This window comes from Natator depressus, chromosome 7 (assembly GCF_965152275.1).
Source record: "Natator depressus isolate rNatDep1 chromosome 7, rNatDep2.hap1, whole genome shotgun sequence".
NCBI classification, from domain to species: Eukaryota; Metazoa; Chordata; order Testudines; family Cheloniidae; genus Natator; species Natator depressus.
The window spans coordinates 36,760,726-36,770,314 of NC_134240.1; positions in this window are offsets into that span (position 1 = coordinate 36,760,726).

The window sequence follows — 9,589 nt, forward strand, 5'->3', positions numbered from 1 at the left end:
TTTTTAGTTCTCATGGAAAATCTAAGGTACTTATATGGCTTCCATTACCATAGCATCTCAATGTCTCTCAGGCTTCGATGGATTTATACTCACAACACCCCTGTGAGGTAGAGAGGTGGTGTTATCCCAATTCACAGGCACAGAGAGACTAAGGCTATGTCTACACTTACCGGGGATAGACACTGCTGCGATCGATGCAGCGGGGGTCGTTTTAGCGGGTCTACTGAAGAGCTGCTAAATTGCCCACAGAGTGCTCTCCAGTCAACTCTGGTATTCCACTGGAACGAGAAGAGTAAGGTAAGTCAACGGTAGAGCGTTTTCCGTTGACACCGCAGTAAGTCGACCTATGCTACATCAACTCCACTTACATTATTCACGTAGCTGGAGTAGCGTAACTTAGGTTGTAGTAGTGTAGACAGGGCCTAAGTGACTTGCCCGAAGTCACACAGGCAGTCTGTGGTGGAGGACCTTCCCCTCACAGCCATAGTGTAGAAGGCACAGGTGGGGAAAGGGGCAGAGCAAAAGTGATAATGCACTCTGGCAATGTTCCAGGGCTCTAAGTTATTCCAGACCTGACTAGTCCTTAGATTGGGCCTTTAGGCTGCTCAGATGCACTGCAGGACTGACCAGCATACAACTGTTTCAGCTTTGGGAGCACAAAGGCCCAGCCCCATTCTGAGCTGGCTCTGAGTACTCCTCAGCCATAGCCCTGGGTCTAAGCCATTGCTTCTACGGGGCATGAGGCCTTGTCTACACTTAGAGCACTGCAGTGGCACATCCACATCAGTGCAGCTGCCTGTTGTAGCGCTTAGTGAAGATGTGCCACCTCCCTGAGCGCTGTCTACACTGGGGTTTAGGTTGGTATAACTGCATCGCTCAGGTGAGTGGATTTTCCACACCCCTGAGCGACACAGTTATACCAACATAAGTTTGTAGTGTAGACCAGGGCTGAGTAACAAAGGCAAGAGAGATTTGGCTATTGTTTCACTACTGCACATTGAAAGCCACTGTGAAGTTGATTAGCAGCTGTCTGTAAATAGGTTGAGGGGCAGGAGGGGAGTAAAGCTTCTTTTCCAACACCAGTTTTACATTGTTTGTTACTGTCCATTTCCTACAGACCTCGTGAAGTACGATTGTACTGTGCACACTCTAAATTGACAGCTATCTGTTGCAAGGAGATATTTAGCCTGTGGTTACCCTCATGCATCTTTCCCCTAGAAAACCTTACAAACTTACTGGTAACAATATGAAGCTACTGGAAGATTCTAGCTAATGTATCTTGGCACGCTATCTTTCAAATTAGACAGTACACATAGGTCCCTTTGGTCCATCCTGTGTTTGCTGGCTGCACACTAGCCATCCCAAGACACTTTGTTTGTTGCAGGACTGGCACAAGTGTTGCCCTGGCCAGTATTTCCCCCTGTTGGTATTGTATTCCGTTCAGAGTGCATGGGCAGTCCCTTTGGCCTGCACAGTCACAGCATCACCAGGATTTAATTGACCACTTTGTAATGTACTTTGAGGGCAGATTTCAACATCACAAAGAGCAGTTAAGCCCCCAAACTCCTCTTTGTGCCTTTGAAGATCTTCCCTGGCAGAACTAAATCTTATGCAGCCATTTGCACCAGTGCAAAGTGAATACAAGACCCTATCAGGTCAGAGAAAGGTAGCATTTTACACTGACTTTTCACAGGTATAAATGACTAGGGTTGAATATCTGCTCAAAATAACTGGGAGTTGAGTCTTACAGATCCCTCCATGTAAAGCCATTGAGCTTTTGAATTCTGGCTCCATTTTATTTAATTTAGTTTTAATAAAAAACAGAACTGATACAGACTCCGGTCGGTCCTCATCCCTTAACAAAATCCTACCAGAGTCAGACAAAGAGCAAACAAATACTCCATTTTATCCTGGACTCCCTGGTTCTCTGTATATTCCACCCCCCCAAATGTGACCAAAAAATGGGGGTGGGGGAGATCTTGCAGCATGCGCTGAAGGACAGTATAGTCAGGTCATTTTGCACCAAGTCTAGAGGTGAAATGGTCAGGAGAGAATAATGTTTGAAACTGAACCTACTTCCATTGTGTCCTTCCTGACATAAGCATCTTTTCCTTTATGTCAAAAGGAGATTTTTATATAACTGAAATAACGTCAGAGATAAAGTTGAAAGCAGGCAGGTCTGTGCACAGGCACGCATTAGAAGTAGAGAGAGGGGAAAACATTCAGGCACTACATGTAATAATTGGAAGGAAAAAGGTGGCTTGAAGTGTGTCATTGACCAATCAGACCTTACAATTCTTTCCCATGCACTCAAGTGATTTGTAGGCCTTTGGAAACCTTAGCTCATTTTAGATTTTTCAGTGTTTCATTTTAGTGCTGACCATTCTGTTGAGGAACAGCTTTCAGATGAACTGTCAGGATTGTCCTGGAGTCTCCAGGAATTAAAGATTAATCTTTAATTGAAGCTCACATCATGTGATGAAACCTCCACGAATATGGGCAACCAAAATTGGCAACCCTAGCTCTTATTTGTTATTGGGGTAATAATGTTACACCTGCATGCTTACACCAAAGCTGGAATAAGTTTTGGAATCCTTTGAGGTGGTAGATGCAAAGAGTGAGTCAAGCATTCAGATACAGGGTCTATTATGTATTTTAGGAGAGTGCTTAATTTGTAATGAAAGAGGTGCCAGGGCTCAAGCAATTTTTTTACTTTCATACCTGACACACCAACCCCAGGGGTGCTGTAGCTATGAACTGCCAAGCCTAGAGGTGCCGAGGCCCAACCCTGGCAAGCCCTGGTACAAATTAAGCACTGCTTTAGGATAGCCAATCCTTAACTTCTTCCTGGAACTGGATCCCTCTGTTTATCAGATCAATGGATTTTCTTTTGAATTTACTCAAAAATATTAACTACACAAAAAAATGGATAGGAAACTTCATATCCACATAAATGCTGTCTTTTATGGTAAAATGAGAATGACCAGTGCATACTTGGGAACTAGGATCAGGGTAGGAGATTATTTCTTTTAAGGGGACTAGCAAAGGGTAAAAATAGGTTTGTGCCCTCTTCAAAGTTGGTTTTGTTTTTTAAGAAGGGGACATTTCTGTTTTCATAGAATATCAGGGTTGGAAGGGACCTCAGGAGGTCATCTAGTCCAACCCTCTGCTCAAAGCAGGACCAATCCCCAACTAAATCATCCCAGCCAGGGCTCTGTCAAGCCTGACCTTAAAAACTTCCAAGGAAGGAGATTCTACCACCTCCCTAGGTAACCCGTTCCAGTGCTTCACCACCCTCCTAGTGAAAAAGTTTTTCCTAATATCCAACCTAAACCTCCCCCACTGCAACTTGAGACCATTACTCCTTGTTCTGTCATCTGCTACCACTGAGAACAGTCTAGATCTATCCTCTTTGGAACCCCCTTTCAGGTAGTTGAAAGCAGCTATCAAATCCCCCCTCAGTCTTCTCTTCCGCAGACTCAACAATCCCAGTTCCCTCAGTCTCTCCTCATAAGTCATGTGTTCCAGTCCCCTAATCATTTTTGTTGCCCTCCGCTGGACATTTTCCAATTTTTCCACATCCTTCTTGTAGTGTGGGGCCCAAAGTGGACACAGTACTCCAGATGAGGCCTCACCAATGTTGAATAGAGGGGAACGATCACGTCCCTCGATCTGCTGGCAATGCCCCTACTTATACACCCAAAATGCCATTGGCCTTCTTGGCAACAAGGGCACACTGTTGACTCATATCCAGCTTCTCGTCCACTGTAACCCCTAGGTCCTTTTCTGCAGAGCTGCTGCCTAACAGTTCGGTCCCTAGTCTGTAGCGGTGCATGGGATTCTTCCGTCCTAAGTGCAGGACTCTGCACTTGTCCTTGTTGAACCTCATCAGATTGCTTTTGTGTAATTTGTCTAGGTCCCTCTGTATCCTATCCCTACCCTCCAGAAATTTGTACATTAGAAATTCAAATAATTTGTATTTGTCACTCCTCATGCTAGGTGGTGTATGAACATGTACACACAGAGTCCTTGCCCAAAACTGCTGTCTTGTATTTCCTCTAAGATTTTTGTGGACACTGGAATGCAAACCAGCATGATAACATCACAGCATTCAGCAATCAGATGCGAGGGGATTTTTCTTTGGACTGTTAAATAACTACATCTAAACAGATTTAAACACAAAATTGGAGGAAAATTCTTTTCTTGAGGATTAAGCACCTCACACATTCAGTTACTGTTTTTTCCTGCTTGCTTTTTTTTACATTAGAAATGCAGGCATTGTCTACCCTGGAACTCCATGGAGTGCTGGAGAAGTACTGGAATTAGGATATGACAAGAGCTTATAAAATGAATAATTAGGAAGGGGCCTGTTTTGAAGTTTGGCATTTGTTGACATCTCTTTAACTCCAAATGTAGTGTTAAATATTTAACATCCCTAGCCCCTTCAGTTATGAGGTGAGAGAGCCTAATATCCACAGGCTCCTTCCCCCAAACAAGCTCCAGTAAAACCAGGGGAGATCAGACTTGATATTCCTGATATAAAAAATTAAAATATTTTAAGGCAGTCTTTGAAGCTTCCTTTATATATTATAGGCAACAAAGAGTGCAAGCCATTTTATTTAAACAAGTCTTTGCAAGTCACCTTTAAAGCACTGCAGCTCAGTCAAGTTATTTCCAACATTAGACTACACACATTCAGCTATCAAAGGACAAAATCCTACAGCTCTCACGATGGTGGGAAGCTGTGTCCAGTGGGCCATAAACAAGTGTTGTGGTGTTGTGGGAAGAGACCCATCCACCCCCTTTTACCTGGCGAATTATTGCTTTAATGACCATGGCCCCTGGAGACCCCCAACCCCACCCAAAATTGTAAAAGTGTATACATATGTAATGCCAGTTCTGACAATTGATAATGCAAAATAACACCTCCCCTTTCTATTTTAAAAAACCCCAAGTCCCCAGAGAAAAACTATGTATGAGAGTTAAGGTTAGAAAAGTGTGTATTTCTCCCCTTAGTTACATCTGTTTGATGCACCCAAACATGTATTTATGCAGGGATACTTAGACAAGAATCACTTCCATAATTAATAATGACACTCCAAAAAGCCAATCTCCTTACAGTAAATTAACAGACAGCAGCAATTTCAGTCTGCTCCTGAGTAGGTGAAGGTCAGTGTCATTTTTCTGCAATAGAAAAAGAGGCCATGAGATGTTGCTTCTTTTCTTGCTTTAAGTAGGAAATTCTGCCCTTTGATTCTCAGATTCACTTGATGTTCTCAGATGGTATGCATTCCTCTGAGGACATAGTGGGTGTGATTTTGGGCATCCAAAGTTGCAAGAACATGGGTGTGAAAAAATTGTGCATTGAAAAACATGGGCATGCAAACTTGTACTTGCAATTTGAAGACAATTTTTTATTTTTATTTTTATTTTTTAAGATAAGGCTATAAAGGCCAGTTTTCTTTTTAAGGTGTGCTGATGCCTAAAACTGAAATAGGAGTGTAGTGGGATTTTCAATGGGAGTCAGGCTGTTAAGCACTTTTGAAAATTCCACTAGGTGCCTATCTGCATTTAAAAGTCTGGACCTAAGAGTATAGTACAAAATGACTTGTGTTAGGAAAGGTTTTGCACTAACAGAATGTGATTCTATTAAAAGACATTGCGCATCTTAAGATGAAAAGCAGAGCTCAGAAGACAAGGGTGTCTGGTATTTTGTATTATTCATTTCCAGCCCATTTTTATTTCAACCCTTGTGTATAAATAAGCATTTTTTACTAAGTAAATGAATATTTTAAAAAATTGGAAAGATTTTAAATATGGGAGGCAGTTCATACTTGATAAAATAATATTTGTTGCTTTAACAGCAAGGACTGATACACTGAGGAGAGTAATGCTGACAAAATAACATCAGTTGTTTAAGACCCCCTTCCTAGAGGATTCAACATCATAACTGCTCAGTAAAATTGTAAGTGGAATAGAGTGAAAATCCCAAATTGAATGACAAATGTGCCAATTCAAAGCCCTGTATGGCTCATGATTACACCAGTGTAAAAACCAAGTATAACTCCAGCAACTGAGATCAGACTCTGGCCCACTTGTCATATTTTATGGGTGAGGTGGAGCAAAGTTGTGAATTCAGCCTATAATGAAGAAAAGGTGGATTGCTTATTTGTAATATTTGAAGAAGAGGAAGATTATTATTTTGTAAATCTACACTGATAAATGCTGAGACTTTTGAGATCCTGATTGTGCTCAGTGCTTTTTCCCTCTTTTGTAATAGTGTCTCACTTGATGACTGATGGTTAGAAAATCCAGTGGCCCAGGGATCCACAGCATTCAAGAGAGTCTGGCTTACACATTTGGTTAGGGGCAAAAAGCTCTAATTCATATTGAATTCACTCACTGCATTCCAAAATTACTTAAAGGTTTGGAGAACTCCAGTGTCACAAAGTAGTCTTCATTTACTATGACAGATCGCTTGCTAATTGTCTATGTTTCCATGAAGAGATGCAAGCCTCACATTTCTCTCTCTGGTAACAATTTTGCATTTAAGCTTTCTTATGATATTGACCAGATTGTTTGGAATGTGGAGACAAGGGAGCAAGCTTGCATACTATAGTGATTTTTAATATTTTACATTCATCTATTTATGAATTTATAATAAAAATAAGTTTATTTTTAAAAATATGAAACCTGCTTTTTTGGGGTAAATTCCTATGGTGGATACATGGTACTGTGTATCGTTAAACAAATTTCATTAAAATATGCATTTGGGAATTAGTATTTGTGTTGTCATTTAATACATACCCCACCACAAATGTAACAATTGTTGGAAGCTTAAATCCAGTAATTTAAGAAAATATGTACACTGTCTTTCACTTGTTTGCTGACACTGTGTATGATCTTCCATTTGTGCAGGAATGGAATTTGCATACACTTCACATGAAAGTATTAACTGCATCCCTACACTCACTTGTGGTTCTGTCCGAATTCAAGTGAAGATGGCTAACATAGAGGGTTCCTACTGACCATTATCCCTAGAGGCTCAAGATGAGAAACCATAGGTGGACACTTACGTACTGGAAATTTGTACTTCGTAGAGTGCCTCTCTGAGGTTTACAGTTAATGCACTGATACTCCTAGCTAGCTAGAACTTTGAAGATCATAGTTGAGAGTTTACTTTCTCCAGAAGGAGACTTTGGGGGCGGTGGAGGAGGAACCACCACACAGAATCTGATCTCAGCTCAGTCAGCTAATTAAATTATTTAGAGCAAGTCCCGTCCCCCACTCTCTCTGACTGAGATGCACATTTTAGCACAACTTGCACTAGGAGAAAGCTAAAGCAGTTTTAACAACTAATAGTACCTTTGCAAACTAGCAGGCTAATACTGGGAGGCACCTAGCACAATCATTTCCCCATCACTTCAGTGGGAGTAGCACATGCCCTTTTAAGAGAGCACTGCAATTATCCTACAGTAAAATGTCTCTTCTAGTGCTACTGCTGCAGTATTTGAGACTATTGTAAAATACACTAATAATTCTCTTTTTTCAGCATGGTACTGAGCATCTCTCAGGATCAGGACAACAGTTACAAAGTCAACACTACCTTCTGGGCACTATAAGACCATAGGAACTTCCCATAGGGATAGGAAACCAAGTCTGAACACATTCTAGTTTTCCACCCTTAATATGGATGCCAAACTCCCACTTTCAAATGCTTCCTTAACAGACTTCCTTCCTTATAAGCGACATCTTGACTTGTCAACCATACCCTTTTTTTTTTTTAAACAGTGGTTTGGATGCAATTATTTATTCTTTGCCGTTAGTGTGCATGATGCTCTGGAGAATTCTTTGGTACCACACGCAACTGTAACATAACTATGGCACATAGCAGTGAAGTGTTTCAAACCTTTGAGAGATTTGATCAAGTTTTAATATATTATGATTACAAGCCTACAAGGTAGTATCTGCAAATGTGTAAGAGAATCAAAATAAATACCAGAGGATATATATGATCAACAACAACTTGTGAAGTCCACAGCTGTAATATGAGGCCGTAATGGGTAAAACACCATTAGGTCTCACCTCTACACAGGCAAGACTGGAGTTCTTGTAACACAATCTTGACACCTCTAGGTCAGTTCTCTAGGTTGGCTATAGAACCATGTTAGCTGACCCTCACAGGCAATTCTACAATTTCACAGCACACCAACAAGGGAAAAGCCTATATGTCAGATTTGTACCAAGTTTGTATCATGACTGTCAAGCTGAAACCAGCATCTAGTACAGGAGTTCTCAAACGGGGGGTTGGGACCCCTCGGGGGTCGCAAGGTTATTATATGGGGGGTCGCGAGCTGTCAGCCTCCACCCCAAACCCCGCTTTGCCTTCAGCATTTATAATGGTGTTACATATATAAAAAAATATTTTTAAATTTATAAGAGGGGGTCGCACTCAGAGGCTTGCTATGTGAAAGGGGTCACCAGTACAAAAGTTTGAGAACCACTGACCTAGTAGTTCTTCTGTGTAGAAGGAGACACCTGCATCTGTGTAACTGGGCTAGTATGGCATCCTACCTCCCAGATCTCTTTGGGAAACGCATTTCAAAGTGTATGACAGCATGTGAAAAACAACTACTATCCTCTGACTCTGACATCAGATGCTGATACAGCATGTGATGGTTAGCCAGATTTTCACAGAATGCACTTCATACAAACGTTGTGCAGCCTTGAAAATCCAAGCAGAAAAGACTAGAACCATTATCTATAGGCTTGGAAGGTTTAGATTTTTTTTTTAAATGGTAAATGTCAGTAAACATTGATTTCATCACACACACACAAACCAACAAAAAATATTTCCATTGATAATAATCAAAATGTGCAGAGAGGCAAAGCTAAAAAAATGCTGCTTGAGAACTTAGAGTTTGATTGAATGATATTTACTTTGTATATTTTGACATGTGACTTGACAATGTGTATTTTAATGGTTATAAAGCTTCAGCGTCTACTGTCAGAATAATTATTGTCTAATCCCTACATTATCTGACCCCCTCCCCCATCATTTCCCACAAATGTGAAAATTTAAATCAATAACATTCCTGCTCCTGAGACACTGGCCTTTTTGGGTCCTTCACGGAATCCTGGGAGAAGAGGAGACACAAACATAATCAAAATTCCTTCCATGCTTCCTGGTGTCCTTCCTCTATATATATACACATACACACAGACACATACAGTGTTTACCCAATGCTTCCACATTGCGTGAGACTAACTTGAATAAGGCGGCCTACTGAAACTGTACAAGTGTAATTTAGGATTAAAAAGAAAGAACTGTTCAAATGCATGTTGTTTATAACAACATTGCAAGCAATAAGACTTACACTTCTCCTGCAGCAACCCCATGGCATGTATAGGTTTTCCCAAGACACTAACTTAAGTTTAGAATGTCCAAAACTGTTTACAGATACGATGATACAAAGGCAAAAGATCAGGCACTGGGGGTAGGAGGTGCAGTACCATATGCACAAGAAATGTGCACAGATCTGACCTCCACCTCAGGTATGTTGATAGGCTGGAGTCATTATATTCCTCA